Genomic DNA, 17710 nt, shown 5'->3' with positions numbered 1-17710 from the left:
TTTTTTTCTTCTTCATTTTTTCTTCCTTCCCTGCTCTGTATGAAAGAGTGACATATGATTGGTTGAATGACGTATGTTTGGGTAATTGGCTGACCTTCATGGTGGCAGAGTCTGGCAAGAAGCCCACCCAAGTATCGCTTACGGCTTCCGCTTGGAGTTGGGGTTAGATTAGGGTCTTGTGTCCAAAAAAAAAAAGACACTATAAAAAAAAAACGTAGACAGCAGTGTATGCAACTTGTGTGAGTGAACAATATTTTTTTTTGCTTAAAAAAAAGAAAATGGTTGCGCATACTGTCTTTTACCTTTCCTCATTCTTCTGTCTTTCTCTTTCATTGACAGCCCCATTGACAGGGACCCTGATGTGTCTTAATTGTGCATATGTTGCTGAGTTAGAGTTACTTAGGGATTTGATTACCATAGATGAGTTTTTCCTAATATTTTATGACATATGCAATGTTGTTTTGTTTTTTGAAATTGAGGTTTGAGGATTTTGATCCAATAGTGTTTTTAGAGAGTGATTTGTCATTTGATATGGTTTTTGGACTTGGGTTCCGATGGAAGCAGTTCATTAGAATTGTTGTTTGTTTTCTGGTTTCCAGAAATTTGAAATTGTATTTGAGTCATTTTTCCCAGAAATTAGGGGCAGTATTGTTGAGTTTTTTTGATGGTTGGTTTTGTGGTTATAAAAATTAAGTGTCAGCAGGGGGTTAGGACGAGAGGCATTTGGTGAGCTAGCTTTTCCCATTTTCCCCTGTAGTATGCCTTGCATAGAAGTGGAGTAGAGAGGCATAAATCTGGTTATGTGAATTGTGGGGTAATATTATAAATAAAGAAGAGAAGTCCTCGTGGCTAGATAGTGTAAAATTGATCTGCAGATATTTAAGAACAAGATAATATTGATGTAAAAGTGCTAAATCTGATAACAAGGGCAGGTGCACAATGTATACGTATAGTCACAAGTGTAACAGGTGCGCGGAACCCTGATAACGAGGACAGGGGAGGCACCAGGTAACTGAGGTACAAATCTGTTAACAAGGTCAGATTGTACATGACAGGTGTTGACCTGATAACGAAAGACAGGTAACACGAGGGTAGAGTTTTTTGGGTTTTCATTTTGACAGACGTGTCACAATTTTAAAGTGAAAGAAACAGTTAGTCTCATTTGATTTTTAAAAGGCAACATTGTCTCGTACATGTATGGGATTGGAGTTGGTTCTAGTAAGTTATAAGAGGGTAAGAGTAAGTGATTTGAGGGTGAAGAGGTAGATTGTAGCTTGATATGGGTATGGGGAGAATGGCGCATGATGCACCTGGATGGTAATGGTTGTTTGAATGAAGGTGAGAAGAAATTGGTTTGGAGAAACGGAAATTTGTTTCCAGGGTAGTTTACCATGAAATTGTAAAGGTATCCCACTAACAAAACTTGTACTTAAGAAAGAATTAAGTTTCTCATTGCAAGTGTAAAAGCTTATTTGAGGATCTGGAAGAGTGTTCCCGTTTCAGGGTCATAGAGATTGGCTGTTTGAAAAAAAAATGCAGTTTTATTTTTGTAGCAGAGCGAGAGACATTTTTTTAATATGGCATCGAGTGAGTTTCCAAGAGTTAAGAGGGTAGTCATTTTAAAAAAATATATATATATGTGATTAGGAATGACCAGTATGTATGCAGTTATGAAAGACAAGTACGGAGATGAGAGTGTGAGGTTTGTTGCAGGGTGGAGTGGGATGACTGAATGGACCTCTGGTCATTTCCCCATGGCTGGCACATTTAACCAATCTGTTCTGGAAGCTTTGAAAGCAACAATTATTTTGACTAAGTTGGTGAAGAATAGGGTTAAGTATTTACAATGTCTGGCAATATGGCACCGGGAGGTGGAACAAGGTGGCAGTCAGCCAACAGCACCGGCAGTGCCCCCGGCTCTCACAGTTGGCCCAGCTGACCCCCTTTTTTTGTTTTTTATTTTGTTTTTTGTTTTTCCAAGATTTGAACCCCAGACACTCCTGTCTCTGGTGATGACAATGCTGTTTTTTTATTTTTTTTCAAGATTTGAACCCCAAAGGCTCCTGTCTCTGGTGATGACAATGTTGATGTAACGCTTAAGATTATTGCTTTCTCTATGCTTGCTTATTTTAATTAATAATCATTCCAAGATTTGTACCTCACAGACTATTGTCTCTGAAGCTAACTAAAATGTCTAAGCTTACTGCTATAGTTATGCCTGTTTATTCTAATCAAGAATTTGTTTATGACTATTCCCCAGAAGTGAACTTAGATCTGATTCAGCTGATACAATTGATGATTATTACTGATATTCATGTCCTTCCTGCAACTAATCTCACTATCATTAGCAGGTTCAGTGTGTCCTGGATACCTTATATTTATCTAACCATTTATTGTTTGTGAGGACTTCACAGTTTCCAGATGTTGTCACAGAAATCCTACATCATGTGCAGCATCATTCACAGCAAAGAAATCGTGCAGTTATTTATGTTTCCAGATATAATATAGTATCCCATGTGTTGTTAAAGGTGACAGAGGTACACTTTTTACAGGGAAGGTATTACAAGCAATATATCAATATATGGGTTTATTAAAAAAAAAAAATTGAATGTGTAAACGCTAACATTGAGTACAAGTTAGATAAGGTGGGTATGGAGACTACCATGAGTTGACTGGGGGCTTTTACCTCTAGTTTTGTATAGCATCCACACCACTCCAAAGCAATCACTTAATCTGTGCCTTATGAGCTATTTTTTTCATTTTTTTTTAAAACTGCCTATCCTTATTGTAAGTCCAGCAACAGACTTGTCACTGTTATATGATTTAACTACGGACTATGTTATACAATTCTCACAGCATCTGAAGAAAAGCAAGGAAAGCTTATGAAGAGACTCCCAGAAGAACCTTGTCATGGAGTCCAGTCTGGAGACTATGTAATGTTGAGAAATTTCTTATGTTCTGGTTGTTTCATAGATCGATGGCAAGGCCCGTTCCAGGTTCTGCTAACAACCTCGATGTGGCTGAAAAGGACAATTGGATTCACAAAATCTCACTGCAAGAAGGTTGCCGACCTGGCGGTGAGGTCAGTTAAAGCCAAAGAAGATGCAGATAAAGATATTGACTGTGATTTAAATTTAACGAACTTATTTGATGATGGGCCTGATCAAAGTCACAGTTCAGGCCAAGATAAGGTTCACAGAATTGGGGACATTATTAGTAGTGTTCTGCGGGTTGTGAACAAAAAAAAGGAAAGATGGCTATTGGTGATCAAGTCTCTGTGAATCCATTGATTGGGAAAGTTATTTTTTTTTCCATTTTTAAATTTTTTATTTTTTTATAGTAAATAGGAGCTGAGAAGGACTGGTGACTGATGAGGACGGTGTGGAGTGGTATCCTAGGGGTACTGCCGGGGTCATATTGGTAGACTCCACTCCTATTTTAAAACTCATGATCATAAGGGATATGGTTTTAGTCACATTAAGAGTCATAAAAGATGCACACTCATTCTACTACTGATACTCCCAGGTATAGGTACGCATCAGAGGATGGTCAAAAGGCCAAGGGAAAATTCTTAATAACTCATATATAAAAATAATTAAAATGTTTGAAAAAGAAATACATTATAGGTAAATAAGGTCTCATACTGGTACTACATACAAGATACATCTGATGAAGTATCGGGAAAAAAAGAGCCATTACAGTATGGCAAAGGTGTGAAGGGTTGCCTCACAATTCCTAGGTGTATATGTAAATACTGTGGTTTAATTCAGAAAAGGGGTATACAATGGTGCAAAGAAAGCATCTCTATACAAACTGACACTTCTTCCCTGGACACTTATCATGAGCTTATAGAAAGAACAATAAAGTTGATTGTCGGGTATGTAGTCACAATGACATTCAGGGAATGTTGTGCTAATGTCTATCTCATTGCACTCAAATCAAACAACATTTCACTCATGATGTGGAACTCTCACACTTGAACCTTATAATGTCACAGGTTCCCTACATTTAAAATTAATAAGGTATCCAAGGTATAATCAGGACAACATCATGTCTATTAACAAAATGGTACAGGAGCTGAAGGTATTTATTTGGGAACCAGTGTTTGTAACACAATCTTACAAGGAGGATCTTACTGAATCAAACTTGTTTGGGGATCTTTTAGAAATTATTAAATACACAAAACCTAATAAAAAATTATTATATGTGACTGCATTAATAAACTGTGTAATGACAGAAGGAATGTTGGGGTACAATAAAACATACAGTCATCATATTGCAGAATGGAACAAGCAAGAAGAAAGCGTGGATGAAAAGGGTGCCCATTGTAATGTTCCTTATAATGCTTTTCTAACACATTGTCTAATAAACCATGACACTACCACAGGGGTTATATTATATGTGTGGGCATAAGGCTTATTGATGGTTACCGGTGAATTCTTTTGAAAAGGGTCTTATAAGAACATTGCTATCTGATGCAAAGGTAACACAACAGAAAATCTAAAAGAAACATATGAAATAATTACTGTGTAAGAATGGTAAATAGAAATACAAATGGTATATGGAAAAGTAAAAGCACCTTTTTACACTGTCCCAAAGTTATAAGGTTGGTTTAGGATTTGGTACCATAACAACATTTGGTACATAGGGAATTAATAAACAATATCGCAGACATAGTGGTAAGAGAGTTTCAAGCAAATAAACACTGAATTAAAATGCAGCACACACTACCTTACAGCTGTAACTTTGGATATTGTGTCACATTACAAACAGTATAAGAGTTAAAGTGTTGTACATACATTACAAATTCTTCTGATGCAGAAGACATAAAATAAAGGTTAAATGAAATTACTCAGGTTAAAAATGAATTTGCTGAATAAACATGATGGCACGATTCCCGACAGTTGGTTCACCTGGTCGAACCCAAGTACCTAGTTCGCATGAGTTGAAAATTGGTTTGGCGGCATTATGCACGCATCGGGAAGATTAATATTTTTTGTCATGATAATGTTGTTGATTTTCTATATATTAGTGAGATGCTTCAAGAAGATTTTCCAGTGCATTAAGAAGAAATCAGATGATGCAATCTATGAGAGATATGAACTTTCTTCAGAGATATGAACTTTTTTCGGAGTTATGACCCCTCAAATTTCATGAGGATGGAACTGATAATGCCGGAATATGTGACAGTACATATTCCTTCAGCAATTCACGAATATATGCATGCTTATGTCTTTCATTATTTTCATTGCAATTAAGAGTACATAGAAATGATTCAGAATATATATTAGTTGTAAGTTGCGGAGGACCGACATGTGTCGAATGGCCTCAGGCCTAGAGATGAGGTTTACCCTCTCTCTAAAGTAGGCAGGTGTGTGTCTGAAGCAACAGTTATTATTGTTTAATATTGTATAATCTAAAGGTATAAATGTTATTACAGAAATAGGTATAAATTAGAACTGATCAAAACCATTTCTTCTCTAGGAAGACAGAATAATGGGTTAGTTGAGTATGAACAGAATAGGAGACAGTATGTCTCAGATCTGGCTAAACAAGGAGGGAGCTAATCAAGATAGCCTTGGCCTATATGCGGTCACCAGTATTTTGAGAACATAGAAAGGAGATTATAGGTTTTTGTTGTGATTAAAATATATAATTAGTGAAATGTTTAGTGCGCAAGAATATTGAATTAATTAATTAATATTCGTCATTTTAGAATATGTCAGTAGCAGAGAGGAAAAAGTATAAAAGATTGATCAAAAAGGGGAGGGGTCGGTCAGTCGGGCTGAGCAGGAGAGATCGTAGGTCGAGAGAGTCACGGGGCGCTGGGGTGTAAGTATAAACATGGGCTGACTGTCACCTTGGGAGTCTATGCTAGGCATTGCAAATAATCATTTTGTTACTGTTGCTGAACTAATGGTTTTTTTTGGATTGTAAGTCTGCTTTGACAATAATACCATAATACATGTATAATTAATTTGCTTTTTAAGAAAAACATTGTCATTTATTTTAAAGTTGGTATTGGTGTGAATTATTCCATTTCTTCTTATAATAAGTAAGGTTTAAAAATAATATCCAAAACACCTCGCATTATCAGAGACCACCTGGGAATACCAGGTACTGTAGGTAATTTTATACTTCCTTAACAGACTTTTCTATGACATTTTACAAATTTTTTTATCAATTGATCAATAAATTTATTGGAGTTGGGAAGTAAATGAGGTCTAAAATTAGGGTTTTCAAACAATTTCAGCCAAACTGCTCTGGACATGCCCAATCTCTTTGGATTTTGGAAGCTATGCAGTGTTAGTGCTGGTTAGTAAATGGATCAGAGACCACTTGGGAATACCAGGTGCTGTAGCTAATTTTAAAATGCAATAACAGACTTTTCTACGACATTTTGCATTTGTTTTATTAATGTATCAATGAATTTACTGGAGTTAAGAAGTAAAAGAAGTCTAAAATAAAGGTTTTTTTAACACATACAGCCACACCACACTGGACATGCCCAATCTTATCTGATCTTAGAAGCTATACAATGTTGGGCCTGGTTAGTACTTGGATTGGAGACCATGTGGGAATACCAGGTATTGTAGGTAATTTTATACTGCCATAACATTCTTTTCTATGACATTTTACATTAATTTTATCAACATATCAATGAATTTACTTGAGTTAAGAAGCAATAGAGGTCTCTAGTTAATGTTTTTGAACACCTACAGCCACACCACACTGGACATGCCCAATCCCATCTGATCTTGGAAGCTATGCAGTGTTGGGCCTATTTAGTGCTTGGATGAGAGAACACCTGGAAATACCAGGTGATGCAGGTAATTTTTTCCTCCGAGTGCATTATTTTCTATTACATTTTACATGAATATTATAAACTTATCAATTAATTTACTTGAGTTAAGAAGTAAAAGAGGTCTAAAGTTAATGTTTTGGAATGCCTACAACCACACCACTTTGGACATACCCAATCTAGTCTGATCTTGAAAGTTATGCAGTGTTGGGCCTGGTTAGTACTTGGATGGGAGACCACATGGGAATACCTGGTGCTGTAGGTAATTTTATACTGCCATGACATTCTTTTCTATTACATTTTACATTTAATTTTATCAACTTATCAATTAATTTTTCTTGAGTTAAGAAGTAAATTAAGAGTAAAGTTAATGTTTTTGAACACCTACAGCCACAACACACTGGACATGCCCAACATCATCTTATCTTGGAAGCTATGCAGTGTTCGGCCTGGTTAGTACTTTGATAGGAGACATCCTGGGAATATTAGGTGCTGTAGGTAATTTTACACTGCCATTACATTCTTTTCAATTACATTTTACATTATTTTTATCAACTTATCAATGAATTTACTTGAATTAAAATGTAAAAGTGGTCTAAAGTTAATATTTTTGAACACATCAATCCACCCCAGACTGGGCATGCCCAATCTCATCTAATCTTGGAAGCAAGCCAGTGTTAGGCCTTGTTAGTACTTGGATGGGAGACCACTTGGGAATACCAGGTGCAGTATGTAATTTTACACTGCCATTACATTCTTTTCTATTACATTTTACTTTATTCTTATCAACTTATCAATGAATTTATGTGAGTTAAGTAGTAAAAGAAGTCTAAAGTTAAGGTTTTTGAACACCTACAGCAAAACAACACTGGACATGCCCAACATCATCTGATATTGGAAGCAATGCAGTGTTGGGCCTGGTTAGTACTTGGATGGGAGATCACTTGGGAATACCAGGTGCTGTTGGTATTTTTATACTGCCATAACATTCTTTTGTATTACATTTTACATTTAATTTTATCAACTTATCAATGAATTTACTTGAGTAAAGAAGTAAAAGAGGTCTAAAGGTAATGTTTTTGAACACATACTGCCGCACCACACTGGACATGCCCAATATCATCTGATCTTGGGAGCTATGCAGTGTTGGGCTTAGTAAGTACTTGGATGGGAAACCAGCTGTCAATACCAGGTGCTCTAGGTAATTTTATTCTGCCTTAACATTCTTTTCTTTTACATTTTATATTCATTTTATCAACTAATGTATGAATTTATTAGGGTTAAGAAGTACAAGTTGTCTAAAGTTAAGGTGTTTGAACACTTGCAGCCATACAACACTGGACATGCCCAATCCCTTCTGATATTGGAAGCTATGCAGTGTTTGGCCTGGTTTGTACTTGGATGAGAAACCACGTGGGAATACCGGGTGCTGTAGCTAATTTCATACTCCCATAATGTTTTTTTCTATTACATTTTATATTCATTTTATCAACTTATCAATGAATTTACTTTGGATTAGAAGTTAAAGATTTCTAAAGTTAATGTTTTTGAACACTTACAGCCACACCACACTGGACATGCCCAATCTCGTCTGATATTGGAAGCTATGCAATGTTGGGTCTGGTTAGTACTTTGATAGGAGTCCACCTGGTTATATCGCGTGCTGTAGTTATTTTTACACTGCCATAACATTCTTTTCTATTACATTTTATATTCATTTTATCAACATTTCATTGAATTTATTGGGGTTAAGAAGTAATAGATGTCTAAAGTTAATATGTTTGAACACCTGCAGCCATACCACAGTGGACATGCCCAATCCCATCTTAGCTTTGAAGCTATGCAGTGTTGGGTCTGCTTAGTACTTGGATGGGAGACCACCTTTGAATACAAGGTGCTGTAGGTAATTTTATACTGCCATAACATTCTTTTCTATTACAGTTTACATTAATTTTATCAACTTATCAATAAATTTACTTGAGTTAATAAGTAAAAGAGGTTTAAATTTAATGTTTTTGAACAGCTACAGCCACACCAAACTGGACATGCCCACTCTCGTCTGATCTTCAATGCAATGCGGTGTTAGGATTGGTTAGTACTTGGATGGGAGACCCCCTGGGAATACCAAGTGCTGTAGGTAATTTTATACTGCCAAAAACATTCTTTTCTGTTACATTTTACATTACTTTTATAAACTTATCAATGAATTTACATGAGTTAAGAATTAAAGAGGTCTAAGGTTAAAGCTTTTGAACACTTACAGCCACACCACACTGGACATGCCCTATCTCTTCTGATCTTGGATGCTATGCTGTGTTGGGCCTGGTTAATACTTGGATGGGAGTCCACCTTGGAATATCAGGAGCAGTAGGTAATTTTATAGTGCCACAGCATTCTTTTCTATTACATTTTACATTAATTTTATCAACTTATCAATGAATTTACTTGAGTTAGGAAGTAAAAGAGGTCTAAAGTTAAGGTTTTTGAGAACCTACTGCCAAACCACAGTGGACATGCCCAATCTGGTCTCATCTTGGAAGCTATGCAGTGTTGGGCCTGGTTAGTATTTGGATGGGAGCCCACCTGGGAAAACCAGGCGCTGTAGGTATTTTTATACTACCACAACATTCTTTTCTATTACATTTTTCATTAATTTTATCAACTTATCAATGAATTTACTTTAGTTAAGAAGTAAAAGAGGTCTAAAGTTAATGTTTTTGAGCACCTACAGCCAAACCACACTGGACATGCCCAATCTCGTCTAATCTTGGAAACTAGGCAGTGTTGGGCCTGGCTAGTACTTGGATGGAAGACCACCTGGGAATCGCGGGTACTGTAGGTAATTTTACACTGCCTAACATTCTTTTCTCTTACAATTTACATTAATTTTATCAACTTATCAATTAATTTACTTGGTTTAAGAAGTAAAAGAGGTCTAAAGTTAATGTTTTTGAACACCTACAGCCACACCACACTGGACATGCCCAATCTCTTCTTAACTTGGAATCTATGCAGTGTTGGGCTTGGTTATTACGTTGATAATAGACCACCAGGGAATATCAGGCGCTGTAGGTAATTTTGCACTGCTATAACATTTTTTTCTCTTACATTTTACATTAATATTATCAACTTATCAATGAATTTACTTGGATTAAGAAGAAAAATAAGAGGTCTAAAGTTAAGGTTTTTGAACAACTACAGCCACACCACATTGGACATGCCCAATCTCATCTGATATTGGAAGCTATGCACTATTGGGCCAGGTTAGTACTTGGATGCGAGACCACCTGGTAATACCAGATGCTGTAGGTAATTTTATCCTCCCATAACATGCTTTTCTATTACATGTTACATTATTTTTGTCAAATTATCATTGAATTTACTTGAGTTAACAAATAAAAGAGGTCTAAAGTTAAGATTTTTGAACACCTACTGCCAAACCACAGTGGACATGCCCAATCTAGTCTGATCTTGGAAGCTATGCATTGTTGGGCCTGGTTAGTACTTAGATGGGAGACCACCTGGGAAAACCAGGTGCTGTAGGTAATTTTACACTGACATAACATTCTTTTCTTTCACAATTTACATTAATTTTATCAACTTATCAATGAAATTACTTGAGTTAAGAAGTAAAAGAGGTCTAAAGTTAATAATTTTCAACACATGTAGCCGCGCCACACTGGACATGCCCAATCTCATCTAATCTTGGATGCTAGGCAGTGTTGGGCCTGGTTAGTACTTGGATGGAAGTGTACCTGGGAATACCGAGTGCTGTAGGTAATTTTACACTGCCATAACATTCTTTTCTCTTACAATTTACTTTAATTTTATCAACTTATCAATGAATTTACTTGGTTTAAGAAGTAAAAGAGGTCCAAAGTTAATGTTTTTGAAAACCTTCAGCCACACCACACTGGACATGCCCAATCTCTTCTTAACTTGGAATCTATGCTGTGTTGTGCTTGGTTATTACGTTGATAATAGCCCACCTGGGAATACCAGGTGCTGTAGGTAATTTTGCACTGCTATAACATTTTGATCTCTTAAATTTTACATTAATTATTTTCAACTTATCAATGAATTTACTTGGGTTAAGAAGAAAAAAAAGAGGTCTATAGTTAAAGTTTTTGAACAACTACAGCCATACCACATTGGACATGCCCAATCTCGTCTGATATTGGAAGCTATGCACTGTTGGGCCTGGTTAGTACTTGGATGCGAGACCACCTGGGAATACCAGATGCTGTAGGTAATTGTATCTTCCCATAACATGCTTTTCTATTACATGTTACATTATTTTTGTCAACTTATAAATGAATTTACTTGAGTTAAGAAGTAAAAGAGGTCTAAAGTTAAGATTTTTGAACACCTACTGCCAAACCACAGTGCACATGCCCAATCTAGTCTGATCTTGGAAGCTATGCAGTGTTGGGCCTAGTTAGTACGTAGATGGGAGACCACCTGGGAAAACGAGGTGCTGTAGGTAATTTTACACTGCCATAACATTCTTTTCTATTACAATTTACATTAATTTTATCAACTTATCAATGAAATTACTTGAGTTAGGAAGTAAAAGAGGTCTAAAGTAAATATTTTTCAACACATGTAGCCACACCACACTGGACATGCCAAATCTCATCTGATCTTGGAAACTATGCAGTGTTGGGCCTGGTTAGTACATGGATGAGAGACCACCTTGGCATACCAGGAGCTGTATGTACTTTTATACTGCCATAACATTCTTTTGTATTACGTTTTACATTAACTTTATCAACTTATCAATTAATTTATTTGGGTTAAGAAGTAAAAGATGTCTAAAGTTAAGTTTTTGAACATTTGAAGCCATACCACTCTGGACATGTTCAAATCCGTTTGATCTTGGAAACTATGCAGTGTTGGGCCTGGTTATTACTTTGATGGGAGACCACCTGGGAATACCAGGTGCTGTCGGAAATTTTATACTGCCATAATATTCTTTTCTATTACATTTTACATTAATTTTATCAACTTATCAATGAATTTACTTGAGTTAAGAAATAAAAGAGGTCTAAAGTTAAGGTGTTTGAACACCTGCAGCCATACCATACTGGAAATTCCTGATCTTGGAAGCTATGCAGTGTTGGGCCTGCTTAGAACTTGGATGGGAGACAACCTGTGAATACCAGGTGCTTTAGGTAATTTTGCACTGCCATTACATTCTTTTCTATTACATTATACATTATTCTTATCAACATATCAATGAATTTATGTGAGTTAAGAAGTAAAAGAGTTTTAAAGTTAATTTTTTTTAACACCTGCAGCCACACCACACTGGACATGCCCAATCTCTTCTGATCTTGGAAACTATGCAGTGTTCGGCCTGGTTAGTACTTGGATGAGAGAACACCTGGGCATACCAGGTGCTGTATGTACTTTTATACTGCGATAACATTCTTTTGTATTACATTTTACATTAATTTTATCAACGTATCAATGAATTTACTTGGGTTAGGAAGTTAAAGTGGTCTAAAGTTAATGTTTTTGAACACCTACAGCCACACCACATTGGACATTGCCTATCTCATCAGATCATGGAAGCTGTCCAGTGTTGGGCATGATTAGTACTTGGATGGGAGACCACCTGGTAATACCATGTGCTGTATGTAAATTTATACTGCCATAACATTCTTTTTTATTCCATTTTACATGTAATTTTATCAACTTATCTATGAATTTCCTTGAATGAAGAAGTAACAGTTGTCTAAAGTTAGTGTGTTTGAATACCTACAGCCACACCACACGGGAAATGCCCAATCTCATCTGATTTTGGAAGCTATTTAGTGTTGGGCCTGGTTAGTATTTGGATGGGAAACCACCTGGGAATACCAGGTGCTGTAGTTAATTTTATACTGCCATAACATTCATTTCTATTACATTTTACATTTAATTTTGTAAACTTATCAATGAGTTTACTTGAGTTAAGAAGTAAAAGAGGTCTAAAGTTAATGTTTTTGAGCAGCTACTGCCACACCACACGGGACATGCCCAGTCTCATCTGATCTTGGAAGCTATTCAGTGTTGGGCCTGGTTAGTACTTGGATGGGAAACCACTAGGAAATACCCGGTGCTGTAGGTAATTTTATACTGACATAACATTCTTTTCTATAACATTTTACATTTAATTTTGTTAACTGTTCAATGAATTTACTTGAGTTAAGAAGTAAAAGAGGTCTAAAGTTAATGTTTTTGAGCACCTACAGCCAAACCACACTGGACATGCCAAATCTCATCTGATATTGGAAGCTATGCTGTGTTGGGCCTTGTTAGTACTTGGATGGGAGACCACAAGGGAATATCAGGTGCTGTAGGTAATTTTATAGTGCCATAACATTTTTTTCTATTACATTTTACATTAATTTTATCAACTTATCAATGAATTTACTTGTGTTAAGAAGTAAAAGTGGTCTAAAGTTAATATTTTGAACAGCTACAGCTGCACCACACTGGACATGACCAATCTCATCTGATCTTGGAAGCTATGCGGTGTTGGGCTTGGTTAGAAATTGGATGGGAGACCACCTGGGAATACCAGGTGCTGTTGGTAATTTTATACTGCCATAACATTCTTTTCTATTACATTTTACATTTAATTTTATCAACTTATCAATGAATTTACTTGAGTTAAGAAGTAATAGAGGTCTAAAGTTAATGTTTTTGAAAACCAACAGCCAAACCACACTGGATGTGCCCAATCTCCTCTGTTCTTGGAAGCTGTGGAGTGTTGGGCCTGGTTAGAACTTGGATGGGAGACCACCTGGGAATACCAAGTGCTGTATTTAAGTTTATACTGCCATAACATTCTTTTCTATTACATTTTACATTTAATTTTTTCAACTTATCAATAAATTTACTCGAGTTAAGAAGTAATAGAGGTCTAAAGTTAATGCTTTTGAGCACCTACAGCCAAACCACACTGGACATGCCCAATCTCGTCTTATCTTGGAAGCTTTGCAGTGTTGGGCCTGGTTAGTACTTGGATGGGAGACCACCTGGGATTACCAGGAGCTGTAGGTAATTTTATACAGCCAAAACATTCTTTTCTATTACATTTTACATTTAATTTTTTCAACTTATCATTGAATGTACTTGAGTTAAGAAGTAAAAGAGGTCTAAAGTTAATGTTTTTGTGCACCTACAGCAAAACCACACTGGCCATTCCCAATCTCGTCTTATCTTGGAAACTATGCAGTGTTGGGCCTGGTTAGTACTTGGATGGGAAACCACCTGGGAATACCGGGAGCTGTAGGTAATTTTATACTGCCATAACATTCTTTTCTATTACATTTTACATTTAATTTTTAAAATTATCAATGAATTTACTTGAGTTAAGAAGTAATAAAGGTCTAAAGTTAATGTTTTTGAGCACCTACAGCCAAGCCACACTGGACACGGCCAATCTCGTCTGATCTTGGAAGCTATGCAGTGTTGGGCCTGGTTAGTACTTTGATGGGAGACCACCTAGGAATACCAGGTGCTGTAGGTAATTTTATACTGCCATAACAGTCTATTCTATTACATGTTACATTTAATTTTTTCAACTTATCAATGAATTTACTTGAGTTAAGAAGTAAAAGAGGTCTAAAGTCAATATTTTTGAGCTCCTACAGCCAAACCACACTGGACATGCCCAATCTTGTCTGATCTTGGAAGCTATGCAGTGATGGGCCTGGTTAGTGCTTGGATGGGAGACCACCTGGGAATACCAGGTGCTGCAGGTAAATTTATACTGCCATAACATTCTTTTCTATTACATTTTACATTTAATTTTTAAAATTATCAATGAATTTACATGAGTTAAGAAGTATAAGAGGTCTAAAGTTAATATTTTTGAAGGCCTGTAGCCAAACCACACTGGACATGCCCAATCTTGTCTGATCTTGGAAGCTATGCACTGTTGGGCCTGTTTAGTACTTGGATGGGAGACCACCAGGGAATACCAGGTGCTGTAGGTAATTTTATACTGCCATAACATTCTTTTCTATTACATATTACATTAATTTTATCAACTTATCAATGAATTTACTTGAGTTAAGACGTAAAAGAGGGCTAAAGTTAAGGTATTTGAACATGTATAGCCACACTACACTGGACGTGCTGCATTTTGTCTTATATTGGAAGCTATGCAGTGTTAGGACTGGTTAGTACTTGGATGTGAGACCACATGGGAATACCAGGTGCTGTAGGTAATTTTATACTGCCATAACATTCTTTTCAATTACATTTTACATTAATTGTATCAACTTATCAATGAATTTACTTGAGTTAAGAAGTAAAAGAGGTCTAAAGACAATGATTTTGAACACCTACAGCAACATCACACTATAAATGCCCAATCTCATCTGTTCTTGGAAGCTATGCGGTGTTGATCTTTGTTAGTACTTGGATGGGAGGCCAGCTGGGAATCCTAGGTGCTGTAGGTAATTTTAGAGTGCCATAACATTCTTTTCAATTACATTTTACATTAATTTTTTCAACTTATCAATGAATTTACTTGAGTTAAGGAGTAAAAGAGGTCTAAAGTTAATGTTTTTGAACACCTACAGCCACACCACACTGGACATGCCCAATCTTATCTGATCTTGGAAGCTATGCAGTGTTGGGCCTGATTAATACTTGAATGAGAGACCACCTGGGAATTCCAGGTGCTGTAGGTAATTTTATACTGCCATAACATTCTATTCTAATACATTTTACATTAATTTTATCAACTTATCATTGAATTTACTTGAGTTAAGAAGTAAAAGAGGTCTAAAGTTAATGTTTTTGTGCACCTCCAGCAAAACCACACTGGCCATGCCCAATCTTGTCTTATCTTGGAAACTATGCAGTGTTGGGCCTGGTTAGTACTTGGATGGGAGACCACCTGGGAATACCAGGTGCTGTAGGTAATTTTATACAGCCAAAACATTCTTTTCTATTACATTTTACATTTAATTTTTTCAACTTATCAATGAATTTACTTGAGTTAAGAAGTAAAAGAGGTCTAAAGTTAATGTTTTTGTGCACCTACAGCAAAACCACACTGGCCATGCCCAATCTCGTCTTATCTTGGAAACTATGCAGTGTTGGGCCAGGTTAGTACTTGGATGGGAGACCACCTGGGCATTCCAGGAGCTGTAGGTAATTTTATGCTGCCATAACATTCTTTTCTATTACATTTTACATTTAATTTTTTCAACTTATCAATGAATTTACTTGAGTTAAGAAGTAATAGAGGTCTAAAGTTAATGTTTTTGAGCACCTACAGCCAAACCACACTGGACATGCCCAATCTCGACAGTTCTTGAAAGCTATGCAGTGTTGGCCCAGGTTAGTAATTGGATGGGAGACCACCTGGGAATACCAGGTGCTGTAGGTAATTTATACTGCCATAACAGTCTTTTCTATTACATTTTACTTTTCATTTTTTCAACTTATTAATGAATTTACTTGAGTTAAGAAGTAAAAGAGGTATAAAGTTAATGATTTTGAGCACCTACAGCCAAACCACACTGGACATGCCCAATCTTGTCTGATCTTGGAAGCTATGCAGTGTTGGGCCTGGTTAGTACTTGGGCGGGAGACCACCTAGGAATACCAGGTGCTGTAAGTAATTTTATACTGCCATAACAGTCTTTTCTATTACATTTTTCATTACATTTTTTCAACTTATCAATGAATTTACTTGAGTTAAGAAGTAAGAGAGGTCTAAAGTTAATGATTTTGAGCACCTACAGCCAAACCACACTGGACATGCCCAATCTCGTCTGATCTTGGAAGCTAAGCAGTGTTGGGCCTGGTTAGTACTTGGATAGGAGACCACCTGGGAAAACCAGGAGCTGTAGGTAATTTTATACTGCCATAACATTCTTTTCTATTAGATTTTACATTTAACTTTTAAACTTATCAATGAATTTACTTGAGTTAAGAAGTAATAGATGTCTAAAGTTAACGCTTTTGAGCACCTACAGCCAAACCACTCTGGACATGCCCAATCTCATCTGACCTTGAAAGCTATGCAGTGTTGGGCCTGGTTAGTACTTGATACGGAAACCACCTGGGAATACCAGGTGCTGTAGGTAATTTTATACTGCCATAACATTCTTTTCTATAACATTTTACATTTAATTTTTTCAACTTATCAATGAATTTACTTGAGTAAAGAAGTAAAAGAGGTCTAAAGTTAATGTTTTTGAGCACCTACAGCAAAACCACACTGGCCATGCCCAATCTCATCTTATCTTGGAAACTATGCAGTGTTGGGCCTTGTTAGTACTTGGATGGGAGACCACCTGGGAATACCAGGTGCTGTAGGTAATTTTATACTGCCATTACATTCTTTTCTATTACATTTTACATTTAATTTTTTCAACTTATCAATGAATTTACTTGAGTTAAGAAGTAATAGAGGTCTAAAGTTAAAGTTAATGTTTTTGAGCACCGACAGCCAAACCACACTGGACATGCCCAATCTTGTCTGATCTTGGAAGCTATGCAGTGTTGGGCCTGGTTAGTACTTGGATGGGAGGCCACCTGGGAATACCAGGTGCTGTAGGCAATTTTATACTGCCATAACATTCTTTTCTATTACATTTTACATTTAATTTTTTCAACTTTTCAATGAATTTACTTGAGTTAAGAAGTAATAGAGGTCTAAAGTTAATGTTTTTGAGCACCTACAGCAAAACCACACTGGCCATGCCCAATCTCATCTTATCTTGGAAACTATGCAGTGTTGGGCCTGGTTAGTACTTGGATGGGAGACCACCTGGGAATACCAGGTGCTGTAGGTAATTCTATACAGCCATAACATTCTTTTCTATTACATTTTACATAACATTTTTTCAACTTATCAATGAATTTTCTTGAGTTAAGAAGTAAAAGAGGTCC

The 17710-nt window shown here is 36.4% G+C and overlaps 25 pseudogenes; all 25 read left to right on the top strand.

Annotated features, from left to right (window-relative positions):
* Nucleotides 1–6948: 6948 nt before the first annotated feature.
* LOC148529009 (5S ribosomal RNA) lies at nucleotides 6949–7067 on the top strand (annotated as a pseudogene).
* Nucleotides 7068–8121: 1054 nt separating this feature from the next.
* LOC148529008 (5S ribosomal RNA) lies at nucleotides 8122–8240 on the top strand (annotated as a pseudogene).
* A 1285-nt stretch (nucleotides 8241–9525) lies between these two features.
* On the top strand, nucleotides 9526–9644 carry LOC148529007 (5S ribosomal RNA; annotated as a pseudogene).
* A 585-nt stretch (nucleotides 9645–10229) lies between these two features.
* On the top strand, nucleotides 10230–10348 carry LOC148529006 (5S ribosomal RNA; annotated as a pseudogene).
* A 587-nt stretch (nucleotides 10349–10935) lies between these two features.
* On the top strand, nucleotides 10936–11054 carry LOC148529005 (5S ribosomal RNA; annotated as a pseudogene).
* Nucleotides 11055–11169: 115 nt separating this feature from the next.
* On the top strand, nucleotides 11170–11288 carry LOC148529004 (5S ribosomal RNA; annotated as a pseudogene).
* An 806-nt stretch (nucleotides 11289–12094) lies between these two features.
* LOC148529003 (5S ribosomal RNA) lies at nucleotides 12095–12213 on the top strand (annotated as a pseudogene).
* Nucleotides 12214–12563: 350 nt separating this feature from the next.
* Nucleotides 12564–12682, top strand: LOC148529002 (5S ribosomal RNA; annotated as a pseudogene).
* Nucleotides 12683–12798: 116 nt separating this feature from the next.
* LOC148529001 (5S ribosomal RNA) lies at nucleotides 12799–12917 on the top strand (annotated as a pseudogene).
* A 116-nt stretch (nucleotides 12918–13033) lies between these two features.
* Nucleotides 13034–13152, top strand: LOC148529000 (5S ribosomal RNA; annotated as a pseudogene).
* Nucleotides 13153–13736: 584 nt separating this feature from the next.
* On the top strand, nucleotides 13737–13855 carry LOC148528999 (5S ribosomal RNA; annotated as a pseudogene).
* A 116-nt stretch (nucleotides 13856–13971) lies between these two features.
* On the top strand, nucleotides 13972–14090 carry LOC148528998 (5S ribosomal RNA; annotated as a pseudogene).
* Nucleotides 14091–14205: 115 nt separating this feature from the next.
* On the top strand, nucleotides 14206–14324 carry LOC148528997 (5S ribosomal RNA; annotated as a pseudogene).
* Nucleotides 14325–14440: 116 nt separating this feature from the next.
* On the top strand, nucleotides 14441–14559 carry LOC148528996 (5S ribosomal RNA; annotated as a pseudogene).
* A 115-nt stretch (nucleotides 14560–14674) lies between these two features.
* Nucleotides 14675–14793, top strand: LOC148528995 (5S ribosomal RNA; annotated as a pseudogene).
* Nucleotides 14794–15376: 583 nt separating this feature from the next.
* On the top strand, nucleotides 15377–15495 carry LOC148528994 (5S ribosomal RNA; annotated as a pseudogene).
* A 115-nt stretch (nucleotides 15496–15610) lies between these two features.
* Nucleotides 15611–15729, top strand: LOC148528993 (5S ribosomal RNA; annotated as a pseudogene).
* A 116-nt stretch (nucleotides 15730–15845) lies between these two features.
* LOC148528992 (5S ribosomal RNA) lies at nucleotides 15846–15964 on the top strand (annotated as a pseudogene).
* Nucleotides 15965–16080: 116 nt separating this feature from the next.
* LOC148528991 (5S ribosomal RNA) lies at nucleotides 16081–16199 on the top strand (annotated as a pseudogene).
* Nucleotides 16200–16314: 115 nt separating this feature from the next.
* On the top strand, nucleotides 16315–16433 carry LOC148528990 (5S ribosomal RNA; annotated as a pseudogene).
* Nucleotides 16434–16549: 116 nt separating this feature from the next.
* LOC148528989 (5S ribosomal RNA) lies at nucleotides 16550–16668 on the top strand (annotated as a pseudogene).
* A 115-nt stretch (nucleotides 16669–16783) lies between these two features.
* Nucleotides 16784–16902, top strand: LOC148528988 (5S ribosomal RNA; annotated as a pseudogene).
* A 116-nt stretch (nucleotides 16903–17018) lies between these two features.
* Nucleotides 17019–17137, top strand: LOC148528987 (5S ribosomal RNA; annotated as a pseudogene).
* Nucleotides 17138–17259: 122 nt separating this feature from the next.
* Nucleotides 17260–17378, top strand: LOC148528986 (5S ribosomal RNA; annotated as a pseudogene).
* Nucleotides 17379–17494: 116 nt separating this feature from the next.
* Nucleotides 17495–17613, top strand: LOC148528985 (5S ribosomal RNA; annotated as a pseudogene).
* The last annotated feature ends 97 nt before the right edge of the window (nucleotides 17614–17710 follow it).

This window comes from Taudactylus pleione, unplaced genomic scaffold (assembly GCF_031769625.1).
Source record: "Taudactylus pleione unplaced genomic scaffold, aTauple2 ptg000087l, whole genome shotgun sequence".
In the NCBI taxonomy this organism is placed as follows: domain Eukaryota; kingdom Metazoa; phylum Chordata; class Amphibia; order Anura; family Myobatrachidae; genus Taudactylus; species Taudactylus pleione.
Note: the sequence above shows the minus strand (reverse complement) of the source record. Positions and strands in the feature narration are given on the sequence as shown.